Source organism: Osmia lignaria, chromosome 11 (genome assembly GCF_051020975.1).
Source record: "Osmia lignaria lignaria isolate PbOS001 chromosome 11, iyOsmLign1, whole genome shotgun sequence".
NCBI lineage: Eukaryota > Metazoa > Arthropoda > Insecta > Hymenoptera > Megachilidae > Osmia > Osmia lignaria.
Window position 1 is genome coordinate 646,745 of NC_135042.1, and position 27,708 is coordinate 674,452.

Genomic DNA, 27,708 nt, shown 5'->3' on the forward strand with positions numbered 1-27,708 from the left:
GCCACTTCCAGCTTAGCTGTGCAGAAGAAGAACAACAAGAAGAAGAAATATCTCGAAATATGTCCGTCAGGCCCCTTCCCTTGAGATAAATCTGCAAATATCTCGGAAACGAAGCGAGCTATGGCAAAATGTTGAAAGACCTTTTTTGTAGAGAATTAAGTTTCCTACTTTTCATGTTCTATGATATTTTTTGATCAGATGCGTAGTTTTACAGATATATCAGGATATTTAAAAGTTCCGAAGCTGCACCAACATAATAGAGATACAGAAACACCGTGGCCCCTTTCTTTGGGATAACTCTGCACTATTGCGAGCTGGAAATGCCACTTCCAGTTTAGCTGTGCAGAAGAAGAACAACAAGAAGAAGAAATACCTCGAAATATGTCCGTCAGACCCCTTCCCTTGAGATAAATCTGCAAATATCTCGGAAACGAAACGAGCTATGGCAAAATGTTAGGAGACCTTTTTTGTAGAGAATTATGTTTCCTACAATTTAGGATCTATGATATTTTTTGATCAGAAGCGTAGTTTTCGAGATATATCGAGATATTTAAAAGTTCCGAAGCCGCACCAACATAATAGCGATACAGAAACAACGTGGCCCCTTTCTTTGAGATAACTCTGCACTATTGCGAGCTGCAAATGCCACTTCCAGCTTAGCTGTGCAGAAGAAGAACAACAAGAAGAAGAAATATCTCGAAATATGTCCGTTAGGCCCCTTCCCTTGAGATAAATCTGCAAATATCTCGGAAACGAAGCGAGCTATGGCAAAATGTTAAGAAACCTTTTTTGTAGAGAATTATGTTTCCTGCAATTTATGTTCTATGATATTTTTTGATCAGAAGCGTAGTTTTCGAGATATATCGAGATATTTAAAAGTTCCGAAGCCGCACCAACATAATAGAGATACAGAAACAACGTGGCCCCTTTCTTTGAGATAACTCTGCAGTATTGCGAGCTGCAAATGCCACTTCCAGCTTAGCTGTGCAGAAGAAGAACAACAAGAAGAAGAAATATCTCGAAATATGTCCGTCAGGCCCCTTCCCTTGAGATAAATCTGCAAATATCTCGGAAACGAAGCGAGCTATGGCAAAATGTTAAGAGACCTTTTTTGTAGAGAATTAAGTTTCCCACTTTTTATGTTCTATGATATTTTTTGATCAGATGCGTAGTTCTCGAGATATATCAAGATATTTAAAAGTTCCGAAGCCGCACCAACATAATAGAGGTACAGAAACACCGTGGCCCCTTTCTTTGAGATAACTCTGCACTATTGCGACCTGCAAATGCCACTTCCAGCTTAGCTGTGCAGAAGAAGAACAACAAGAAGAAGAAATATCTCGAAATATGTCCGTCAGGCCCCTTCCCTTGCGATAAATCTGCAAATATCTCGGAAACGAAGCGAGCTATGGCAAAATGTTAAGAGACCTTTTTTGTAGAGAATTAAGTTTCCCACTTTTTATTTTGTATGATATTTTTTGATCAGATGCGTAGTTCTCGAGATATATCAAGATATTTAAAAGTTCCGAAGCCGCACCAACATAATAGAGGTACAGAAACACCGTGGCCTCTTTCTTTGAGATAACTCTGCACTATTGCGAGCTGCAAATGCCACTTCCAGCTTAGCTGTGCAGAAGAAGAACAACAAGAAGAAGAAATATCTCGAAATATGTCCGTCAGGCCCCTTCCCTTGAGATAAATCTGCAAATATCTCGGAAACGAAGCGAGCTATGGCAAAATGTTAAGAGACCTTTTTTGTAGAGAATTATGTTTCCTACAAATTCCGTTCTCTGATATTTTTTGATCAGAAGCGTAGTTTTCGAGATATATCGAGATATTTAAAAGTTCCGAAGCCGCACCAACATAATAGAGATACAGAAACACCGTGGCCCCTTTCTTCGAGATAACGCTGCACTATTGCGAGCTGCAAATGCCACTTCCAGCTTAGCTGTGCAGAAGAAGAACAACAAGAAGAAGAAATATTTCGAAATATGTCCGTCAGGCCCCTTCCCTTGAGATATATCTGCAAATATCCCGGAAACGAAGCGAGCTAGGGCAAAATGCTAAGAGACCTTTTTTGTAGAAAATTAGGTTTCCTACTTTTTATGTTCTATGATATTTTTTGATCAGATGCGTAGTTCTCGAGATATATCAAGATATTTAAAAGTTCCGAAGCCGCACCAACATAATAGAGATACAGAAACACCGTGGCCCCTTTCTTTGCGATAACTCTGCACTATTGCGAGGTGCAAATGCCACTTCCAGCTTAGCTGTGCAGAAGAAGAACAACAAGAAGAAGAAATATCTCGAAATATGTCCGTCAGGCCCCTTCCCCTGAGATAAATCTGCAAATATCTCGGAAACGAAGCGAGCTATGGCAAAATGTTAAGAGACCTTATTTGTAGAGAATTAAGTTTCCTACTTTTTATGTTCCATGATATTTTTTGATCAGATGCGTAGTTCTCGAGATATATCAAGATATTTAAAAGTTCCGAAGCCGCACCAACATAATAGAGATACAGAAACACCGTGGCCCCTTTCTTTGAGATAACTCTGCACTATTGCGGGCTGCAAATGCCACTTCCAGCTTAGCTGTGCAGAAGAAGAACAACAAGAAGAAGAAATATCTCGAAATATGTCCGTCAGGCCCCTTCCCTTGAGATAAATCTGCAAATATCTCGGAAACGAAGCGGGCTATGGCAAAATGTTAAGAGACCTATTTTGTAGAGAATTATGTTTCCCACAATTTACGTTCTCTGGTATTTTTTGATCAGAAGCGTAGTTTTCGAGATATATCGAGATATTCAAAAGTTCCGAAGCCGCACCAACATAATAGAGATACAGAAATACCGTGGCCCCTTTCTTTGAGATAACGCTGCACTATTGCGAGCTGCAAATGCCACTTTCAGCTTAGCTGTGCAGAAGAAGAACAACAAGAAGAAGAAATATTTCGAAATATGTCCGTCAGGCCCCTTCCCTTGAGATATATCTGCAAATATCCCGGAAACGAAGCGAGCTACGGCAAAATGCTAAGAGACCTTTTTTGTAGAAAATTAGGTTTCCTACTTTTTATGTTCTATGATATTTTTTGATCAGATGCGTAGTTCTCGAGATATATCAAGATATTAAAAAGTTCCGAAGCCGCACCAACATAATAGAGATACAGAAACACCGTGGCCCCTTTCTTTGAGATAACTCTGCACTATTGCGACCTGCAAATGCCACTTCCAGCTTAGCTGTGCAGAAGAAGAACAACAAGAAGAAGAAATATCTCGAAATATGTCCGTCAGGCCCCTTCCCTTGAGATAAATCTGCAAATATCTCGGAAACGAAGCGAGCTATGGCAAAATGTTGAAAGACCTTTTTTGTAGAGAATTAAGTTTCCTACTTTTCATGTTCTATGATATTTTTTGATCAGATGCGTAGTTTTACAGATATATCAGGATATTTAAAAGTTCCGTAGCTGCACCAACATAATAGAGATACAGAAACACCGTGGCCCCTTTCTTTGGGATAACTCTGCACTATTGCGAGCTGGAAATGCCACTTCCAGTTTAGCTGTGCAGAAGAAGAACAACAAGAAGAAGAAATACCTCGAAATATGTCCGTCAGACCCCTTCCCTTGAGATAAATCTGCAAATATCTCGGAAACGAAACGAGCTATGGCAAAATGTTAGGAGACCTTTTTTGTAGAGAATTATGTTTCCTACAATTTAGGATCTATGATATTTTTTGATCAGAAGCGTAGTTTTCGAGATATATCGAGATATTTAAAAGTTCCGAAGCCGCACCAACATAATAGCGATACAGAAACAACGTGGCCCCTTTCTTTGAGATAACTCTGCACTATTGCGAGCTGCAAATGCCACTTCCAGCTTAGCTGTGCAGAAGAAGAACAACAAGAAGAAGAAATATCTCGAAATATGTCCGTTAGGCCCCTTCCCTTGAGATAAATCTGCAAATATCTCGGAAACGAAGCGAGCTATGGCAAAATGTTAAGAAACCTTTTTTGTAGAGAATTATGTTTCCTGCAATTTATGTTCTATGATATTTTTTGATCAGAAGCGTAGTTTTCGAGATATATCGAGATATTTAAAAGTTCCGAAGCCGCACCAACATAATAGAGATACAGAAACACCGTGGCCCCTTTCTTTGGGATAACTCTGCACTATTGCGCGCTGCAAATGCCACTTCCAGCTTAGCTGTGCAGAAGAAGAACAACAAGAAGAAGAAATATCTCGAAATATGTCCGTCAGGCCCCTTCCCTTGAGATAAATCTGCAAATATCTCGGAAACGAAGCGAGCTATGGCAAAATGTTAAGAGACCTTTTTTGTAGAGAATTCAGTTTCCTACTTCTTACGTTCTATGATATTTTTTGACCAGATGCGTAGTTCTCGAGATATATCAAGATATTTAAAAGTTCCGAAGCCGCACCAACATAATAGAGATACAGAAACACCGTGGCCCCTTTCTTTGAGATATCTCTGCACTATTGCGCGCTGCAAATGCCACTTCCAGCTTAGCTGTGCAGAAGAAGAACAACAAGAACAAGAAATATCTCGAAATATGTCCGTCAGGCCCCTTCCCTTGAGATAAATCTGCAAATATCTCGGAAACGAAGCGAGCTATTGCAAAATGTTAAGAGACCTTATTTGTAGAGAATTAAGTTTCCTACAATTTATGTTCTATGATATTTTTTGATGAGAAGCGTAGTTTTCGAGATATATCGAGAAATTTAAAAGTTCCGAAGCCGCACCAACATAATAGAGATACAGAAACACCGTGGCCCCTTTCTTTGGGATAACTCTGCACTATTGCGAGCTGGAAATGCCACTTCCAGCCTCAGCTGTGCAGAAGAAGAACAACAAGAAGAAGAAATACCTCGAAATATGTCCGTCAGACCCCTTCCCTTGAGATAAATCTGCAAATATCTCGGAAACGAAACGAGCTATGGCAAAATGTTAAGAGACCTTTTTTGTAGAGAATTATGTTTCCTACAATTTACGGTCTATGATATTTTTTGATCAGAAGCGTAGTTTTCGAGACATATCGAGATATTTAAAAGTTCCGAAGCCGCACCAACATAATAGAGATACAGAAACACCGTGGCCCCTTTCTTTGGGATAACTCTGCACTATTGCGCGCTGCAAATGCCACTTCCAGCTTAGCTGTGCAGAAGAAGAACAACAAGAAGAAGAAATATCTCGAAATATGTCCGTCAGGCCCCTTCCCTTGAGATAAATCTGCAAATATCTCGGAAACGAAGCGAGCTATGGCAAAATGTTAAGAGACCTTTTTTGTAGAGAATTCAGTTTCCTACTTCTTACGTTCTATGATATTTTTTGACCAGATGCGTAGTTCTCGAGATATATCAAGATATTTAAAAGTTCCGAAGCCGCACCAACATAATAGAGATACAGAAACACCGTGGCCCCTTTCTTTGAGATATCTCTGCACTATTGCGCGCTGCAAATGCCACTTCCAGCTTAGCTGTGCAGAAGAAGAACAACAAGAACAAGAAATATCTCGAAATATGTCCGTCAGGCCCCTTCCCTTGAGATAAATCTGCAAATATCTCGGAAACGAAGCGAGCTATTGCAAAATGTTAAGAGACCTTATTTGTAGAGAATTAAGTTTCCTACAATTTATGTTCTATGATATTTTTTGATGAGAAGCGTAGTTTTCGAGATATATCGAGAAATTTAAAAGTTCCGAAGCCGCACCAACATAATAGAGATACAGAAACACCGTGGCCCCTTTCTTTGGGATAACTCTGCACTATTGCGAGCTGGAAATGCCACTTCCAGCCTCAGCTGTGCAGAAGAAGAACAACAAGAAGAAGAAATACCTCGAAATATGTCCGTCAGACCCCTTCCCTTGAGATAAATCTGCAAATATCTCGGAAACGAAACGAGCTATGGCAAAATGTTAAGAGACCTTTTTTGTAGAGAATTATGTTTCCTACAATTTACGATCTATGATATTTTTTGATCAGAAGCGTAGTTTTCGAGACATATCGAGATATTTAAAAGTTCCGAAGCCGCACCAACATAATAGAGATACAGAAACACCGTGGCCCCTTTCTTTGGGATAACTCTGCACTATTGCGAGCTGGAAATGCCACTTCCAGTTTAGCTGTGCAGAAGAAGAACAACAAGAAGAAGAAATACCTCGAAATATGTCCGTCAGGACCCTTCCCTTGAGATAAATCTGCAAATATCTCGGAAACGAAGCGAGCTATGGCAAAACGTTAAGAGACCTTTTTTGTAGAGAATCATGTTTCCTACAATTTATGTTCTATGATATTTTTTGATCAGAAGCGTAGTTTTCGAGATATATCGAGATATTTAAAAGTTCCGAAGCCGCACCAACATAATAGAGATACAGAAACAACGTGGCCCCTTTCTTTGAGATAACTCTGCACTATTGCGAGCTGCAAATGCCACTTCCAGCTTAGCTGTGCAGAAGAAGAACAACAAGAAGAAGAAATATCTCGAAATATGTCCGTTAGGCCCCTTCCCTTGAGATAAATCTGCAAATATCTCGGAAACGAAGCGAGCTATGGCAAAATGTTAAGAAACCTTTTTTGTAGAGAATTACGTTTCCTACAATTTATGTTCTATGATATTTTTTGATCAGAAGCGTAGTTTTCGAGATATATCGAGATATTTAAAAGTTCCGAAGCCGCACCAACATAATAGAGATACAGAAACACCGTGGCCCCTTTCTTTGGGATAACTCTGCACTATTGCGACCTGCAAATGCCACTTCCAGCTTAGCTGTGCAGAAGAAGAACAACAAGAAGAAGAAATATCTCGAAATATGTCCGTCAGGCACCTTCCCTTGAGATAAATCTGCAAATATCTCGGAAACGAAGCGAACTATGGCAAAATGGTAAGAGACCTTTTTTGTACAGAATTATGTTTCCTACAATTTACGTTCTATGATATTTTTTGATCAGAAGCGTAGTTTTCGAGATATATCGAGATATTTAAAAGTTCCGAAGCCGCACCAACATAATAGAGATACAGAAACACCGTGGCCCCTTTCTTTGAGATAACTCTGCACTATTGCGCGCTGCAAATGCCACTTCCAGCTTAGCTGTGCAGAAGAAGAACAACAAGAAGAAGAAATATCTCGAAATATGTCCGTCAGGCCCCTTCCCTTGAGATAAATCTGCAAATATCTCGGAAACGAAGCGAGCTATGGCAAAATGTTAAGAGACCTTTTTTGTAGAGAATTAAGTTTCCCACTTTTTATGTTCTATGATATTTTTTGATCAGATGCGTAGTTCTCGAGATATATCAAGATATTTAAAAGTTCCGAAGCCGCACCAACATAATAGAGGTACAGAAACACCGTGGCCCCTTTCTTTGAGATAACTCTGCACTATTGCGAGCTGCAAATGCCACTTCCAGCTTAGCTGTGCAGAAGAAGAACAACAAGAAGAAGAAATATCTCGAAATATGTCCGTCAGTCCCCTTCCCTTGAGATAAATCTGCAAATATCTCGGAAACCAAGCGAGCTATGGCAAAATGTTAAGAGACCTTTTTTGTAGAGAATTAAGTTTCCCACTTTTTATGTTCTATGATATTTTTTGATCAGATGCGTAGTTCTCGAGATATATCAAGATATTTAAAAGTTCCGAAGCCGCACCAACATAATAGAGATACAGAAACACCGTGGCCCCTTTCTTTGAGATAACTCTGCACTATTGCGAGCTGCAAATGCCACTTCGAGCTTAGCTGTGCAGAAGAAGAACAACAAGAAGAAGAAATATCTCGAAATATGTCCGTCAGACCCCTTCCCTTGAGATAAATCTGCAAATATCTCGGAAACGAAGCGAGCTATGGCAAAATGTTAAGAGACCTTATTTGTAGAGAATTAAGTTTCCTACTTTTTATGTTCTATGATATTTTTTGATCAGATGCGTAGTTCTCGAGATATATCAAGATATTTAAAAGTTCCGAAGCCGCACCAACATAATAGAGATACAGAAACACCGTGGCCCCTTTCTTTGAGATAACTCTGCACTATTGCGAGCTGCAAATGCCACTTCCAGCTTAGCTGTGCAGAAGAAGAACAACAAGAGGAAGAAATATCTCGAAATATGTCCGTCAGTCCCCTTCCCTTGAGATAAATCTGCAAATATCTCGGAAACGAAGCGAACTATGGCAAAATGGTAAGAGACCTTTTTTGTACAGAATTATGTTTCCTACAATTTACGTTCTATGATATTTTTTGATCAGAAGCGTAGTTTTCGAGATATATCGAGATATTTAAAAGTTCCGAAGCCGCACCAACATAATAGAGATACAGAAACACCGTGGCCCCTTTCTTTGAGATAACTCTGCACTATTGCGCGCTGCAAATGCCACTTCCAGCTTAGCTGTGCAGAAGAAGAACAACAAGAAGAAGAAATATCTCGAAATATGTCCGTCAGGCCCCTTCCCTTGAGATAAATCTGCAAATATCTCGGAAACGAAGCGAGCTATGGCAAAATGTTAAGAGACCTTTTTTGTAGAGAATTAAGTTTCCCACTTTTTATGTTCTATGATATTTTTTGATCAGATGCGTAGTTCTCGAGATATATCAAGATATTTAAAAGTTCCGAAGCCGCACCAACATAATAGAGGTACAGAAACACCGTGGCCCCTTTCTTTGAGATAACTCTGCACTATTGCGAGCTGCAAATGCCACTTCCAGCTTAGCTGTGCAGAAGAAGAACAACAAGAAGAAGAAATATCTCGAAATATGTCCGTCAGTCCCCTTCCCTTGAGATAAATCTGCAAATATCTCGGAAACCAAGCGAGCTATGGCAAAATGTTAAGAGACCTTTTTTGTAGAGAATTAAGTTTCCCACTTTTTATGTTCTATGATATTTTTTGATCAGATGCGTAGTTCTCGAGATATATCAAGATATTTAAAAGTTCCGAAGCCGCACCAACATAATAGAGATACAGAAACACCGTGGCCCCTTTCTTTGAGATAACTCTGCACTATTGCGAGCTGCAAATGCCACTTCGAGCTTAGCTGTGCAGAAGAAGAACAACAAGAAGAAGAAATATCTCGAAATATGTCCGTCAGACCCCTTCCCTTGAGATAAATCTGCAAATATCTCGGAAACGAAGCGAGCTATGGCAAAATGTTAAGAGACCTTATTTGTAGAGAATTAAGTTTCCTACTTTTTATGTTCTATGATATTTTTTGATCAGATGCGTAGTTCTCGAGATATATCAAGATATTTAAAAGTTCCGAAGCCGCACCAACATAATAGAGATACAGAAACACCGTGGCCCCTTTCTTTGAGATAACTCTGCACTATTGCGAGCTGCAAATGCCACTTCCAGCTTAGCTGTGCAGAAGAAGAACAACAAGAAGAAGAAATATCTCGAAATATGTCCGTCAGTCCCCTTCCCTTGAGATAAATCTGCAAATATCTCGGAAACCAAGCGAGCTATGACAAAATGTTAAGAGACCTTTTTTGTAGAGAATTAAGTTTGCCACTTTTTATGTTCTATGATATTTTTTGATTAGATGCGTAGTTCTCGAGATATATCAAGATATTTAAAAGTTCCGAAGCCGCACCAACATAATAGAGATACAGAAACACCGTGGCCCCTTTCTTTGAGATATCTCTGCACTATTGCGCGCTGCAAATGCCACGTCCAGCTTAGCTGTGCAGAAGAAGAACAACAAGAACAAGAAATATCTCGAAATATGTCCGTCAGGCCCCTTCCCTTGAGATAAATCTGCAAATATCTCGGAAACGAAGCGAGCTATGGCAAAATGTTAAGAGACCTTATTTGTAGAGAATTAAGTTTCCTACAATTTATGTTCTATGATATTTTTTGATGAGAAGCGTAGTTTTCGAGATATATCGAGAAATTTAAAAGTTCCGAAGCCGCACCAACATAATAGAGATACAGAAACACCGTGGCCCCTTTCTTTGGGATAACTCTGCACTATTGCGAGCTGGAAATGCCACTTCCAGCCTCAGCTGTGCAGAAGAAGAACAACAAGAAGAAGAAATACATCGAAATATGTCCGTCAGACCCCTTCCCTTGAGATAAATCTGCAAATATCTCGGAAACGAAATGAGCTATGGCAAAATGTTAAGAGACCTTTTTTGTAGAGAATTATGTTTCCTACAATTTACGATCTATGATATTTTTTGATCAGAAGCGTAGTTTTCGAGACATATCGAGATATTTAAAAGTTCCGAAGCCGCACCAACATAATAGAGATACAGAAACACCGTGGCCCCTTTCTTTGGGATAACTCTGCACTATTGCGAGCTGGAAATGCCACTTCCAGTTTAGCTGTGCAGAAGAAGAACAACAAGAAGAAGAAATACCTCGAAATATGTCCGTCAGGACCCTTCCCTTGAGATAAATCTGCAAATATCTCGGAAACGAAGCGAGCTATGGCAAAACGTTAAGAGACCTTTTTTGTAGAGAATCATGTTTCCTACAATTTATGTTCTATGAAATTTTTTGATCAGAAGCGTAGTTTTCGAGATATATCGAGATATTTAAAAGTTCCGAAGCCGCACCAACATAATAGAGATACAGAAACAACGTGGCCCCTTTCTTTGAGATAACTCTGCACTATTGCGAGCTGCAAATGCCACTTCCAGCTTAGCTGTGCAGAAGAAGAACAACAAGAAGAAGAAATATCTCGAAATATGTCCGTTAGGCCCCTTCCCTTGAGATAAATCTGCAAATATCTCGGAAACGAAGCGAGCTATGGCAAAATGTTAAGAAACTTTTTTGTAGAGAATTACGTTTCCTACAATTTATGTTCTATGATATTTTTTGATCAGAAGCGTAGTTTTCGAGATATATCGAGATATTTAAAAGTTCCGAAGCCGCACCAACATAATAGAGATACAGAAACACCGTGGCCCCTTTCTTTGGGATAACTCTGCACTATTGCGACCTGCAAATGCCACTTCCAGCTTAGCTGTGCAGAAGAAGAACAACAAGAAGAAGAAATATCTCGAAATATGTCCGTCAGGCACCTTCCCTTGAGATAAATCTGCAAATATCTCGGAAACGAAGCGAACTATGGCAAAATGGTAAGAGACCTTTTTTGTAGAGAATTATGTTTCCTACAATTTAGGTTCTATGATATTTTTTGATCAGAAGCGTAGTTTTCGAGATATATCGAGATATTTAAAAGTTCCGAAGCCGCACCAACATAATAGAGATACAGAAACACCGTGGCCCCTTTCTTTGAGATAACTCTGCACTATTGCGCGCTGCAAATGCCACTTCCAGCTTAGCTGTGCAGAAGAAGAACAACAAGAAGAAGAAATATCTCGAAATATGTCCGTCAGGCCCCTTCCCTTGAGATAAATCTGCAAATATCTCGGAAACGAAGCGAGCTATGGCAAAATGTTAAGAGACCTTTTTTGTAGAGAATTAAGTTTCCCACTTTTTATGTTCTATGATATTTTTTGATCAGATGCGTAGTTCTCGAGATATATCAAGATATTTAAAAGTTCCGAAGCCGCACCAACATAATAGAGGTACAGAAACACCGTGGCCCCTTTCTTTGAGATAACTCTGCACTATTGCGAGCTGCAAATGCCACTTCCAGCTTAGCTGTGCAGAAGGAGAACAACAAGAAGAAGAAATATCTCGAAATATGTCCGTCAGTCCCCTTCCCTTGAGATAAATCTGCAAATATCTCGGAAACCAAGCGAGCTATGGCAAAATGTTAAGAGACCTTTTTTGTAGAGAATTAAGTTTCCCACTTTTTATGTTCTATGATATTTTTTGATCAGATGCGTAGTTCTCGAGATATATCAAGATATTTAAACGTTCCGAAGCCGCACCAACATAATAGAGATACAGAAACACCGTGGCCCCTTTCTTTGAGATAACTCTGCACTATTGCGAGCTGCAAATGCCACTTCGAGCTTAGCTGTGCAGAAGAAGAACAACAAGAAGAAGAAATATCTCGAAATATGTCCGTCAGACCCCTTCCCTTGAGATAAATCTGCAAATATCTCGGAAACGAAGCGAGCTATGGCAAAATGTTAAGAGACCTTATTTGTAGAGAATTAAGTTTCCTACTTTTTATGTTCTATGATATTTTTTGATCAGATGCGTAGTTCTCGAGATATATCAAGATATTTAAAAGTTCCGAAGCCGCACCAACATAATAGAGATACAGAAACACCGTGGCCCCTTTCTTTGAGATAACTCTGCACTATTGCGAGCTGCAAATGCCACTTCCAGCTCAGCTGTGCAGAAGAAGATCAACAAGAAGAAGAAATATCTCGAAACATGTCCGTCAGGCCCCTTCCCTTGAGATAAATCTGCAAATATCTCGGAAACGAAGCGAGCTATGGCAAAATGTTAAGAGACCTTTTTTGTAGAGAATTATGTTTCCTACAAATTCCGTTCTCTGATATTTTTGGATCAGAAGCGTAGTTTTCGAGATATATCGAGATATTTAAAAGTTCCGAAGCCGCACCAACATAATAGAGATACAGAAACACCGTGGCCCCTTTCTTTGAGATAACTCTGCACTATTGCGACCTGCAAATGCCACTTCCAGCTTAGCTGTGCAGAAGAAGAACAACAAGAAGAAGAAATATCTCGAAATATGTCCGTCAGGCCCCTTCTCTTGAGATAAATCTGCAAATATCTCGGAAACGAAGCGAGCTATGGCAAAATGTTAAGAGACCTTTTTTGTAGAGAATTAGGTTTCCTACTTTTTATGTTCTAGGATATTTTCCAATCAGAGGCGTAGTTCTCGAGATATATCAAGATATTTAAAAGTTCCGAAGCCGCACCAACATAATAGAGATACAGAAACACCGCGGCCCCTTTCTTTGAGATAGCTCTGCACGATTGCGAGCTGGAAATGCCACTTCCAGCTTAGCTGTGCAGAAGAAGAACAACAAGAAGAAGAAGTATCTCGAAATATGTCCGTCAGGCCCCTTCCCTTGAGATAAATCTGCAAATATCTCGGAAACGAAGCGAGCTATGGCAAAATGTTAAGAGACCTTTTTTGTAGAGAATTCAGTTTCCTACTTCTTACGTTCTATGATATTTTTTGATCAGATGCGTAGTTCTCGAGATATATCAAGATATTTAAAAGTTCCGAAGCCGCACCAACATAATAGAGATACAGAAACACCGTGGCCCCTTTCTTTGAGATATCTCTGCACTATTGCGCGCTGCAAATGCCACTTCCAGCTTAGCTGTGCAGAAGAAGAACAACAAGAACAAGAAATATCTCGAAATATGTCCGTCAGGCCCCTTCCCTTGAGATAAATCTGCAAATATCTCGGAAACGAAGCGAGCTATGGCAAAATGTTAAGAGACCTTATTTGTAGAGAATTAAGTTTCCTACTTTTTATGTTCTATGATATTTTTTGATCAGATGCGTAGTTCTCGAGATATATCAAGATATTTAAAAGTTCCGAAGCCGCACCAACATAATAGAGGTACAGAAACACCGTGGCCCCTTTCTTTGAGATAACTCTGCACTATTGCGAGCTGCAAATGCCACTTCCAGCTTAGCTGTGCTGAAGAAGAACAACAAGAAGAAGAAATATCTCGAAATATGTCCGTCAGTCCCCTTCCCTTGAGATAAATCTGCAAATATCTCGGAAACCAAGCGAGCTATGGCAAAATGTTAAGAGACCTTATTTGTAGAGAATTAAGTTTCCTACAATTTATGTTCTATGATATTTTTTGATGAGAAGCGTAGTTTTCGAGATATATCGAGAAATTTAAAAGTTCCGAAGCCGCACCAACATAATAGAGATACAGAAACACCGTGGCCCCTTTCTTTGGGATAACTCTGCACTATTGCGAGCTGGAAATGCCACTTCCAGTTTAGCTGTGCAGAAGAAGAACAACAAGAAGAAGAAATACCTCGAAATATGTCCGTCAGGCCCCTTCCCTTGAGATAAATATGCAAATATCTCGGAAACGAAGCGAGCTATGGCAAAATGTTAAGAGACCTTTTTTGTAGAGAATTAAGTTTCCTACTTTTTATGTTCTATGATATTTTTTGATCAGATGCGTTGTTCTCGAGATATATCAAGATATTTAAAAGTTCCGAAGCCCCACCAACATAATAGAGATACAGAAACACCGTGGCCCCTTTCTTTGAGATAACTCTGCACTATTGCGAGCTGCAAATGCCACTTCCAGCTTAGCTGTGCAGAAGAAGAACAACAAGAAGAAGAAATATCTCGAAATATGTCTGTCAGGCCCCTTCCCTTGAGATATATCTGCAAATATCTCGGAAACGAAGCGAGCTATGGCAAAATGTTGAGAGACCTTTTTTGTAGAGAATTAAGTTTCCTACTTTTTATGTTCTATGATATTTTTTGATCGGATGCGTAGTTCTCGAGATATATCAAGATATTTAAAAGTTCCGAAGCCGCACCAACATAATAGAGATACAGAAACACCGTGGTCCCTTTCTTTGGGATAACTCTGCACTATTGCGAGCTGCAAATGCCACTTCCAGCTTAGCTGTGCAGAAGAAGAACAACAAGAAGAATAAATATCTCGAAATATGTCCGTCAGGCCACTTCCCTTGCGATAAATCTGCAAATATCTCGGAAACGATGCCAGCTATGGGAAAATGTTAAGAGACCTTTTTTGTAGAGAATTAAGTTTCCTACTTTTTATGTTCTATGATATTTTTCGATCAGAGGCGTAGTTCTCGAGATATATCAAGATATTTAAAAGTTCCGAAGCCGCACCAACATAATAGAGATACAGAAACACCGTGGCCCCTTTCTTTGAGATAACTCTGCACTATTGCGCGCTGCAAATGCCACTTCCAGCTTAGCTGTGCAGAAGAAGAACAACAAGAAGAAGAAATATCTCGAAATATGTCCGTCAGGCCCCTTCCCTTGAGATAAATCTGCAAATATCTCGGAAACGAAGCGAGCTATGGCAAAATGTTAAGAGACCTTTTTTGTAGAGAATTAAGTTTCCTACTTTTTACGGTCTATGATATTTTTCGATCAGAGGCGTAGTTCTCGAGATATATCAAGATATTTAAAAGTTCCGAAGCCGCACCAACATAATAGAGATACAGAAACACCGTGGCCCCTTTCTTTGAGATAACTCTGCACTAGTGCGAGCCGCAAATGCCGCTTCCAGCTTAGCTGTGCAGAAGAAGAACAACAAGAAGAAGAAATATCTCGAAATATGTCCGTCAGGCCCCTTCCCTTGAGATAAATATGCAAATATCTCGGAAACGAAGCGAGCTATGGCAAAATGTTAAGAGACCTTTTTTGTAGAGAATTAAGTTTCCTACTTTTTATGTTCTATGATATTTTTTGATCAGATGCGTTGTTCTCGAGATATATCAAGATATTTAAAAGTTCCGAAGCCGCACCAACATAATAGAGATACAGAAACACCGTGGCCCCTTTCTTTGAGATAACTCTGCACTATTGCGAGCTGCAAATGCCACTTCCAGCTTAGCTGTGCAAAAGAAGAACAACAAGAAGAAGAAATATCTCGAAATATGTCTGTCAGGCCCCTTCCCTTGAGATATATCTGCAAATATCTCGGAAACGAAACCAGCTATGGCAAAATGTTGAGAGACCTTTTTTGTAGAGAATTAAGTTTCCTACTTTTTATGTTCTATGATATTTTTTGATCGGATGCGTAGTTCTCGAGATATATCAAGATATTTAAAAGTTCCGAAGCCGCACCAACATAATAGAGATACAGAAACACCGTGGCCCCTTTCTTTGAGATAACTCTGCACTATTGCGAGCTGCAAATGCCACTCCCAGCTTAGCTGTGCAGAAGAAGAACAACAAGAAGAAGAAATATCTCGAAATATGTCCGTCAGGCCCCTTCCCTTGAGATATATCTGCAAATATCTCGGAAACGAAGCGAGCTATGGCAAAATGTTAAGAGACCTTTTTTGTAGAGAATTAAGTTTCCTACTTTTTATGTTCTATGATATTTTTTGATCAGATGCGTAGTTCTCGAGATATATCGAGATATTTAAAAGTTCCGAAGCCGCACCAACATAATAGAGATACCGAAACACCGTGGCCCCTTTCTTTGAGATAACTCTGCACTAGTGCGAGCCGCAAATGCCACTTCCAGCTTAGCTGTGCAGAAGAAGAACAACAAGAAGAAGAAATATCTCGGAATATGTCTGTCAGGCCCCTTCCATTGAGATAAATCTGCAAATATCTCGGAAACGAAGCGAGCTATGGCAAAATGTTAACAGACCTTTTTTGTAGAGAATTAAGTTTCCTACTTTTTATGTTCTATGATATTTTTTGATCAGATGCGTAGTTCTCGAGATATATCAAGATATTTAAAAGTTCCGAAGCCGCACCAACATAATAGAGATACAGAAACACCGTGGCCCCTTTCTTTGAGATAACTCTGCACTACTGCGAGCTGCAAATGCCACTTCCAGCTTAGCTGTGCAGAAGAAGAACAACAAGAAGAAGAAATATCTCGAAATATGTCCGTCAGGCCCCTTCCCTTGAGATAAATATGCAAATATCTCGGAAACGAAGCGAGCTATGGCAAAATGTTAAGAGACCTTTTTTGTAGAGAATTAAGTTTCCTACTTTTTATGTTCTATGATATTTTTTGATCAGATGCGTTGTTCTCGAGATATATCAAGATATTTAAAAGTTCCGAAGCCGCACCAACATAATAGAGATACAGAAACACCGTGGCCCCTTTCTTTGAGATAACTCTGCACTATTGCGAGCTGCAAATGCCACTTCCAGCTTAGCTGTGCAGAAGAAGAACAACAAGAAGAAGAAATATCTCGAAATATGTCTGTCAGGCCCCTTCCCTTGAGATAAATCTGCAAATATCTCGGAAACGAGGCGAGCTATTGCAAAATGTTAAGAGACCTTTTTTGTAGAGAATTAAGTTTCCGACTTTTTATGTTCTATGATATTTTTTGATCAGATGCGTAGTTCTCGAGATATATCAAGATATTTAAAAGTTCCGAAGCCGCACCAACATAATAGAGATACAGAAACACCGTGGCCCCTTTCTTTGAGATAACTCTGCACTACTGCGAGCTGCAAATGCCACTACCAGCTTAGCTGTGCAGAAGAAGAACAACAAGAAGAAGAAATATCTCGAAATATGTCCGTCAGACCCCTTCCCTTGAGATAAATCTGCAAATATCTCGGAAACGAAGCGAGCTATGGCAAAATGTTAAGAGACGTTTTTTGTAGAGAATTAAGTTTCCTACTTTTTATGTTCTATGATATTTTTTGATCAGATGCGTAGTTCTCGAGATATATCGAGATATTTAAAAGTTCCGAAGCCGCACCAACATAATAGAGATACCGAAACACCGTGGCCCCTTTCTTTGAGATAACTCTGCACTAGTGCGAGCCGCAAATGCCACTTCCAGCTTAGCTGTGCAGAAGAAGAACAACAAGAAGAAGAAATATCTCGAAATATGTCCGTCAGGCCCCTTCCATTGAGATAAATCTGCAAATATCTCGGAAACGAAGCGAGCTATGGCAAAATGTTAAGAGACCTTTTTTGTAGAGAATTAAGTTCCCTACTTTTTATGTTCTATGATATTTTTTGATCAGATGCGTAGTTCTCGAGATATATCAAGATATTTAAAAGTTCCGAAGCCGCACCAACATAATAGAGATACAGAAACACCGTGGCCCCTTTCTTTGAGATAACTCTGCACTACTGCGAGCTGCAAATGCCACTTCCAGCTTAGCTGTGCAGAAGAAGAACAACAAGAAGAAGAAATATCTCGAAATATGTCCGTCAGACCCCTTCCCTTGAGATAAATCTGCAAATATCTCGGAAACGAAGCGAGCTATGGCAAAATGTTAAGAGACCTTTTTTGTAGAGAATTAAGTTTCCTACTTTTTATGTTCTATGATATTTTTTGATCAGATGCGTTGTTCTCGAGATATATCAAGATATTTAAAAGTTCCGAAGCCGCACCAACATAATAGAGATACAGAAACACCGTGGCCCCTTTCTTTGAGATAACTCTGCACTATTGCGCGCTGCAAATGCCACTTCCAGCTTAGCTGTGCAGAAGAAGAACAACAAGAAGAAGAAATATCTCGAAATATGCCCGTCAGGCCCCTTCCATTGAGATAAATCTGCAAATATCTCGGAAACGAAGCGAGCTATGGCAAAATGTTAAGAGACCTTTTTGTAGAGAATTAAGTTTCCTACTTTTTATGTTCTATGATATTTTTTGATCAGATGCGTAGTTCTCGAGATATATCAAGATATTTAAAAGTTCCGAAGCCGCACCAACATAATAGAGATACAGAAACACCGTGGCCCCTTTCTTTGAGATAACTCTGCACTACTGCGAGCTGCAAATGCCACTTCCAGCTTAGCTGTGCAGAAGAAGAACAACAAGAAGAAGAAATATCTCGAAACATGTCCGTCAGACCCCTTCCCTTGAGATAAATCTGCAAATATCTCGGAAACGAAGCGAGCTATGGCAAAATGTTAAGAGACCTTTTTTGTAGAGAATTAAGTTTCCTACTTTTTATGTTCTACGATATTTTTTGATCAGATGCGTAGTTCTCGAGATATATCAAGATATTTAAAAGTTCCGAAGCCGCACGAACATAATAGAGATACAGAAACACCGTGGCCCCTTTCTTTGAGATAACTCTGCACTATTGCGAGCTGCAAATGCCACTTCCAGCTTAGCTGTGCAGAAGAAGAACAACAAGAAGAAGAAATATCTCGAAATATGTCCGTCAGACCCCTTCCCTTGAGATAAATCTGCAAATATCTCGGAAACGAAGCGAGCTATGGCAAAATGTTAAGAGACCTTTTTTGTAGAGAATTAAGTTTCCTACTTTTTATGTTCTATGATATTTTTTGATCAGATGCGTAGTTCTCGAGATATATCGAGATATTTAAAAGTTCCGAAGCCGCACCAACATAATAGAGATACCGAAACACCGTGGCCCCTTTCTTTGAGATAACTCTGCACTAGTGCGAGCCGCAAATGCCACTTCCAGCTTAGCTGTGCAGAAGAAGAACAACAAGAAGAAGAAATATCTCGAAATATGTCTGTCAGGCCCCTTCCCTTGAGATATATCTGCAAATATCTCGGAAACGAAGCGAGCTATGGCAAAATGTTGAGAGACCTTTTTTGTAGAGAATTAAGTTTCCTACTTTTTATGTTCTATGATATTTTTCGATCGGATGCGTAGTTCTCGAGATATATCAAGATATTTAAAAGTTCCGAAGCCGCACCAACATAATAGAGATACAGAAACACCGTGGCCCCTTTCTTTGAGATAACTCTGCACTATTGCGCGCTGCAAATGCCACTTCCAGCTTAGCTGTGCAGAAGAAGAACAACAAGAAGAAGAAATATCTCGAAATATGCCCGTCAGGCCCCTTCCATTGAGATAAATCTGCAAATATCTCGGAAACGAAGCGAGCAATGGCAAAATGTTAAGAGACCTTTTTTGTAGAGAATTAAGTTTCCTACTTTTTATGTTCTATGATATTTTTTGATCAGATGCGTAGTTCTCGAGATATATCAAGATATTTAAAAGTTCCGAAGCCGCACCAACATAATAGAGATACAGAAACACCGTGGCCCCTTTCTTTGAGATAACTCTGCACTACTGCGAGCTGCAAATGCCACTTCCAGCTTAGCTGTGCAGAAGAAGAACAACAAGAAGAAGAAATATCTCGAAATATGTCCGTCAGGCCCCTTCCCTTGAGATAAATATGCAAATATCTCGGAAACGAAGCGAGCTATGGCAAAATGTTAAGAGATCTTTTTTGTAGAGAATTAAGTTTCCTACTTTTTATGTTCTATGATATTTTTTGATCAGATGCGTTGTTCTCGAGATATATCAAGATATTTAAAAGTTCCGAAGCCGCACCAACATAATAGAGATACAGAAACACCGTGGCCCCTTTCTTTGAGATAACTCTGCACTATTGCGAGCTGCAAATGCCACTTCCAGCTTAGCTGTGCAGAAGAAGAACAACAAGAAGAAGAAATATCTCGAAATATGTCTGTCAGGCCCCTTCCCTTGAGATAAATCTGCAAATATCTCGGAAACGAGGCGAGCTATTGCAAAATGTTAAGAGACCTTTTTTGTAGAGAATTAAGTTTCCGACTTTTTATGTTCTATGATATTTTTTGATCAGATGCGTAGTTCTCGAGATATATCAAGATATTTAAAAGTTCCGAAGCCGCACCAACATAATAGAGATACAGAAACACCGTGGCCCCTTTCTTTGAGATAACTCTGCACTACTGCGAGCTGCAAATGCCACTTCCAGCTTAGCTGTGCAGAAGAAGAACAACAAGAAGAAGAAATATCTCGAAATATGTCCGTCAGACCCCTTCCCTTGAGATAAATCTGCAAATATCTCGGAAACGAAGCGAGCTATGGCAAAATGTTAAGAGACCTTTTTTGTAGAGAATTAAGTTTCCTACTTTTTATGTTCTATGATATTTTTTGATCAGATGCGTAGTTCTCGAGATATATCGAGATATTTAAAAGTTCCGAAGCCGCACCAACATAATAGAGATACCGAAACACCGTGGCCCCTTTCTTTGAGATAACTCTGCACTAGTGCGAGCCGCAAATGCCACTTCCAGCTTAGCTGTGCAGAAGAAGAACAACAAGAAGAAGAAATATCTCGAAATATGTCCGTCAGGCCCCTTCCCTTGAGATAAATATGCAAATATCTCGGAAACGAAGCGAGCTATGGCAAAATGTTAAGAGACCTTTTTTGTAGAGAATTAAGTTTCCTACTTTTTATGTTCTATGATATTTTTTGATCAGATGCGTTGTTCTCGAGATATATCAAGATATTTAAAAGTTCCGAAGCCGCACCAACATAATAGAGATACAGAAACACCGTGGCCCCTTTCTTTGAGATAACTCTGCACTATTGCGCGCTGCAAATGCCACTTCCAGCTTAGCTGTGCAGAAGAAGAACAACAAGAAGAAGAAATATCTCGAAATATGCCCGTCAGGCCCCTTCCATTGAGATAAATCTGCAAATATCTCGGAAACGAAGCGAGCTATGGCAAAATGTTAAGAGACCTTTTTTGTAGAGAATTAAGTTTCCTACTTTTTATGTTCTATGATATTTTTTGATCAGATGCGTAGTTCTCGAGATATATCAAGATATTTAAAAGTTCCGAAGCCGCACCAACATAATAGAGATACAGAAACACCGTGGCCCCTTTCTTTGAGATAACTCTGCACTACTGCGAGCTGCAAATGCCACTTCCAGCTTAGCTGTGCAGAAGAAGAACAACAAGAAGAAGAAATATCTCGAAACATGTCCGTCAGACCCCTTCCCTTGAGATAAATCTGCAAATATCTCGGAAACGAAGCGAGCTATGGCAAAATGTTAAGAGACCTTTTTTGTAGAGAATTGAGTTTCCTACTTTTTATGTTCTACGATATTTTTTGATCAGATGCGTAGTTCTCGAGATATATCAAGATATTTAAAAGTTCCGAAGCCGCACGAACATAATAGAGATACAGAAACACCGTGGCCCCTTTCTTTGAGATAACTCTGCACTATTGCGAACTGCAAATGCCACTTCCAGCTTAGCTGTGCAGAAGAAGAACAACAAGAAGAAGAAATATCTCGAAATATGTCCATCAGGACCCTTCCCTTGAGATAAATCTGCAAATATCTCGGAAACGAAGCGAGCTATGGCAAAATGTTAAGAGACCTTTTTTGTAGAGAATTATGTTTCCTACAATTTATGTTCTATGATATTTTTTGATCAGAAGCGTAGTTTTCGAGATATATCGAGATATTTAAAAGTTCCGAAGCCGCACCAACATAATAGAGATACAGAAACACCGTGGCCCCTTTCTTTGAGATAACTCTGCACTATTGCGAGCTGCAAATGCCACTTCCAGCTTAGCTGTGCAGAAGAAGAACAACAAGAAGAAGAAATATCTCGAAATATGTCCGTCAGACCCCTTCCCTTGAGATAAATCTGCAAATATCTCGGAAACGAAGCGAGCTATGGCAAAATGTTAAGAGACCTTTTTTGTAGAGAATTAAGTTTCCTACTTTTTATGTTCTATGACATTTTTTGATCAGATGCGTAGTTCTCGAGATATATCGAGATATTTAAAAGTTCCGAAGCCGCACCAACATAATAGAGGTACCGAAACACCGTGGCCCCTTTCTTTGAGATAACTCTGCACTAGTGCGAGCCGCAAATGCCACTTCCAGCTTAGCTGTGCAGAAGAAGAACAACAAGAAGAAGAAATATCTCGAAATATGTCTGTCAGGCCCCTTCCCTTGAGATAAATCTGCAAATATCTCAGAAACGAGGCGAGCTATTGCAAAATGTTAAGAGACCTTTTTTGTAGAGAATTAAGTTTCCGACTTTTTATGTTGTATGATATTTTTTGATCAGATGCGTAGTTCTCGAGATATATCAAGATATTTAAAAGTTCCGAAGCCGCACCAACATAATAGAGATACAGAAACACCGTGGCCCCTTTCTTTGAGATAACTCTGCACTACTGCGAGCTGCAAATGCCACTTCCAGCTTAGCTGTGCAGAAGAAGAACAACAAGAAGAAGAAATATCTCGAAATATGTCCGTCAGACCCCTTCCCTTGAGATAAATCTGCAAATATCTCGGAAACGAAGCGAGCTATGGCAAAATGTTAAGAGACCTTTTTTGTAGAGAATTAAGTTTCCTACTTTTTATGTTCTATGATATTTTTTGATCAGATGCGTAGTTCTCGAGATATATCGAGATATTTAAAAGTTCCGAAGCCGCACCAACATAATAGAGATACCGAAACACCGTGGCCCCTTTCTTTGAGATAACTCTGCACTAGTGCGAGCCGCAAATGCCACTTCCAGCTTAGCTGTGCAGAAGAAGAACAACAAGAAGAAGAAATATCTCGAAATATGTCCGTCAGGCCCCTTCCCTTGAGATAAATATGCAAATATCTCGGAAACGAAGCGAGCTATGGCAAAATGTTAAGAGACCTTTTTTGTAGAGAATTAAGTTTCCTACTTTTTATGTTCTATGATATTTTTTGATCAGATGCGTTGTTCTCGAGATATATCAAGATATTTAAAAGTTCCGAAGCCGCACCAACATAATAGAGATACAGAAACACCGTGGCCCCTTTCTTTGAGATAACTCTGCACTATTGCGAGCTGCAAATGCCACTTCCAGCTTAGCTGTGCAGAAGAAGAACAACAAGAAGAAGAAATATCTCGAAATATGTCTGTCAGGCCCCTTCCCTTGAGATATATCTGCAAATATCTCGGAAACGAAGCGAGCTATGGCAAAATGTTGAGAGACCTTTTTTGTAGAGAATTAAGTTTCCTACTTTTTATGTTCTACGATATTTTTTGATCGGATGCGTAGTTCTCGAGATATATCAAGATATTTAAAAGTTCCGAAGCCGCACGAACATAGTAGAGATACAGAAACACCGTGGCCCCTTTCTTTGAGATAACTCTGCACTATTGCGAACTGCAAATGCCACTTCCAGCTTAGCTGTGCAGAAGAAGAACAACAAGAAGAAGAAATATCTCGAAATATGTCCATCAGGACCCTTCCCTTGAGATAAATCTGCAAATATCTCGGAAACGAAGCGAGCTATGGCAAAATGTTGAGAGACCTTTTTTGTAGAGAATTAAGTTTCCTACTTTTTATGTTCTATGATATTTTTTGATCGGATGCGTAGTTCTCGAGATATATCAAGATATTTAAAAGTTCCGAAGCCGCACCAACATAATAGAGATACAGAAACACCGTGGCCCCTTTCTTTGAGATAACTCTGCACTATTGCGCGCTACAAATGCCACTTCCAGCTTAGCTGTGCAGAAGAAGAACAACAAGAAGAAGAAATATCTCGAAATATGCGCGTCAGGCCCCTTCCATTGAGATAAATCTGCAAATATCTCGGAAACGAAGCGAGCTATGGCAAAATCTTAAGAGACCTTTTTTGTAGAGAATTAAGTTTCCTACTTTTTATGTTCTATGATATCTTTTGATCAGATGCGTAGTTCTCGAGATATATCAAGATATTTAAAAGTTCCGAAGCCGCACCAACATAATAGAGATACAGAAACACCGTGGCCCCTTTCTTTGGGATAACTCTGCACTATTGCGAGCTGCAAATGCCACTTCCAGCTTAGCTGTGCAGAAGAAGAACAACAAGAAGAAGAAATATCTCGAAATATGTCCGTCAGGCCACTTCCCTTGCGATAAATCTGCAAATATCTCGGAAACGATGCCAGCTATGGGAAAATGTTAAGAGACCTTTTTTGTAGAGAATTAAGTTTCCTACTTTTTATGTTCTATGATATTTTTCGATCAGAGGCGTAGTTCTCGAGATATATCAAGATATTTAAAAGTTCCGAAGCCGCACCAACATAATAGAGATACAGAAACACCGTGGCCCCTTTCTTTGAGATAACTCTGCACTATTGCGCGCTGCAAATGCCACTTCCAGCTTAGCTGTGCAGAAGAAGAACAACAAGAAGAAGAAATATCTCGAAATATGCCCGTCAGGCCCCTTCCATTGAGATAAATCTGCAAATATCTCGGAAACGAAGCGAGCTATGGCAAAATGTTAAGAGACCTTTTTTGTAGAGAATTAAGTTTCCTACTTTTTATGTTCTATGATATTTTTTGATCGGATGCGTAGTTCTCGAGATATATCAAGATATTTAAAAGTTCCGAAGCTGCACCCACATAATAGAGGTACAGAAACACCGTGGCCTCTTTCTTTGAGATAACTCTGCACTATTGCGAGCTGCAAATGCCACTTCCAGCTTAGCTGTGCAGAAGAAGAACAACAAGAAGAAGAAACATCTCGAAATATGTCCGTCAGGCCCCTTCCCTTGAGATAAATCTGCAAATATCTCGGAAACGAAGCGAGCTATGGCAAAATGTTTAGAGACCTTTCTTGTAGAGAATTAAGTTTCCTACTTTTTATGTAGTATGATATTTTTTGATCAGATGCGTAGTTCTCGAGATATATCAAGATATTTAAAAGTTCCGAAGCCGCACCAACATAATAGAGATACAGAAACACCGTGGCCCCTTTCTTTGAGATAACTCTGCACTATTGCGCGCTGCAAATGCCACTTCCAGCTTAGCTGTGCAGAAGAAGAACAACAAGAAGAAGAAATATCTCGAAATATGTCCGTCAGGCCCCTTCCCTTGAGATAAATCTGCAAATATCTCGGAAACGAAGCGAGCTATGGCAAAATGTTAAGAGACGTTTTTTGTAGAGAATTAAGTTTCCTACAATTTATGTTCTATGATATTTTTTGATCAGAAGCGTAGTTTTCGAGATATATCGAGATATTTAAAAGTTCCGAAGCCGCACCAACATAATAGAGATACAGAAACACCGTGGCCCCTTTCTTTGAGATAACTCTGCACTAGTGCGAGCCGCAAATGCCACTTCCAGCTTAGCTGTGCAGAAGAAGAACAACAAGAAGAAGAAATATCTCGAAATATGTCCGTCAGGCCCCTTCACTTGAGATAAATATGCAAATATCTCGGAAACGAAGCGAGCTATGGCAAAATGTTAAGAGACCTTTTTTGTAGAGAATTAAGTTTCCTACTTTTTATGTTCTATGATATTTTTTGATCAGATGCGTTGTTCTCGAGATATATCAAGATATTTAAAAGTTCCGAAGCCGCACCAACATAATAGAGATACAGAAACACCGTGGCCCCTTTCTTTGAGATAACTCTGCACTATTGCGAGCTGCAAATGCCACTCCCAGCTTAGCTGTGCAGAAGAAGAACAACAAGAAGAAGAAATATCTCGAAATATGTCCGTCAGGCCCCTTCCCTTGAGATATATCTGCAAATATCTCGGAAACGAAGCGAGCTATGGCAAAATGTTAAGAGACCTTTTTTGTAGAGAATTAAGTTTCCTACTTTTTATGTTCTATGATATTTTTTGATCGGATGCGTAGTTCTCGAGATATATCAAGATATTTAAAAGTTCCGAAGCCGGACCAACATAATAGAGATACAGAAACACCGTGGCCCCTTTCTTTGAGATAACTCTGCACTATTGCGCGCTGCAAATGCCACTTCCAGCTTAGCTGTGCAGAAGAAGAACAACAAGAAGAAGAAATATCTCGAAATATGTCTGTCAGGCCCCTTCCCTTGAGATAAATCTGCAAATATCTCGGAAACGAAGCGAGCTATTGCAAAATGTTAAGAGACCTTTTTTGTAGAGAATTAAGTTTCCGACTTTTTATGTTCTATGATATTTTTTGATCAGATGCGTAGTTCTCGAGATATATCAAGATATTTAAAAGTTCCGAAGCCGCACGAACATAATAGAGATACAGAAACACCGTGGCCCCTTTCTTTGAGATAACTCTGCACTATTGCGAACTGCAAATGCCACTTCCAGCTTAGCTGTGCAGAAGAAGAACAACAAGAAGAAGAAATATCTCGAAATATGTCCATCAGGACCCTTCCCTTGAGATAAATCTGCAAATATCTCGGAAACGAAGAGAGCTATGGCAAAATGTTGAGAGACCTTTTTGGTAGAGAATTAAGTTTCCTACTTTTCATGTTCTATGATATTTTTTGATCAGATGCGTAGTTCTCGAGATATATCAAGATATTTAAAAGTTCCGAAGCCGCACCAACATAATAGAGATACAGAAACACCGTGGCCCCTTTTTTTGAGATAACTCTGCACTATTGCGAGCTGCAAATGCCACTTCCAGCTTAGCTGTGCAGAAGAAGAACAACAAGAAGAAGAAATATCTCGAAATATGTCCGTCAGGCCCCTTCCCTTGAGATATATCTGCAAATATCTCGGAAACGAAGCGAGCTATGGCAAAATGTTAAGAGACCTTTTTTGTAGAGAATTATGTTTCCTACAATTTAGGTTCTATGATATTTTTTGATCAGAAGCGTAGTTTTCGAGATATATCGAGATATTTAAAAGTTCCGAAGCCGCACCAACATAATAGAGATACAGAAACACCGTGGCCCCTTTCTTTGAGATAACTCTGCACTAGTGCGAGCCGCAAATGCCACTTCCAGCTTAGCTGTGCAGAAGAAGAACAACAAGAAGAAGAAATATCTCGAAATATGTCCGTCAGGCCAGTTCCTTTGAGCTGAATCTGCAAATATCTCGGAAACGAAGCGAGCTATGGCAAAATGTTAAGAGACGTTTTTTGTAGAGAATTATGTTTCCTACAATTTATGTTCTATGATATTTTTTGATCAGAAGCGTAGTTTTCGAGATATATCGAGATATTTAAAAGTTCCGAAGCCGCACCAACATAATAGAGATACAGAAACACCGTGGCCCCTTTCTTTGAGATAACTCTGCACTAGTGCGAGCCGCAAATGCCACTTCCAGCTTAGCTGTGCAGAAGAAGAACAACAAGAAGAAGAAATATCTCGAAATATGTCCGTCAGGCCCCTTCCCTTGAGATAAATATGCAAATATCTCGGAAACGAAGCGAGCTATGGCAAAATGTTAAGAGACCTTTTTTGTAGAGAATTAAGTTTCCTACTTTTTATGTTCTATGATATTTTTTGATCAGATACGTAGTTCTCGAGATATATCAAGATATTTAAAAGTTCCGAAGCCGCACCAACATAATAGAGATACAGAAACACCGTGGCCCCTTTCTTTGAGATAACTCTGCACTATTGCGAGCTGTAAATGCCACTTCCAGCTTA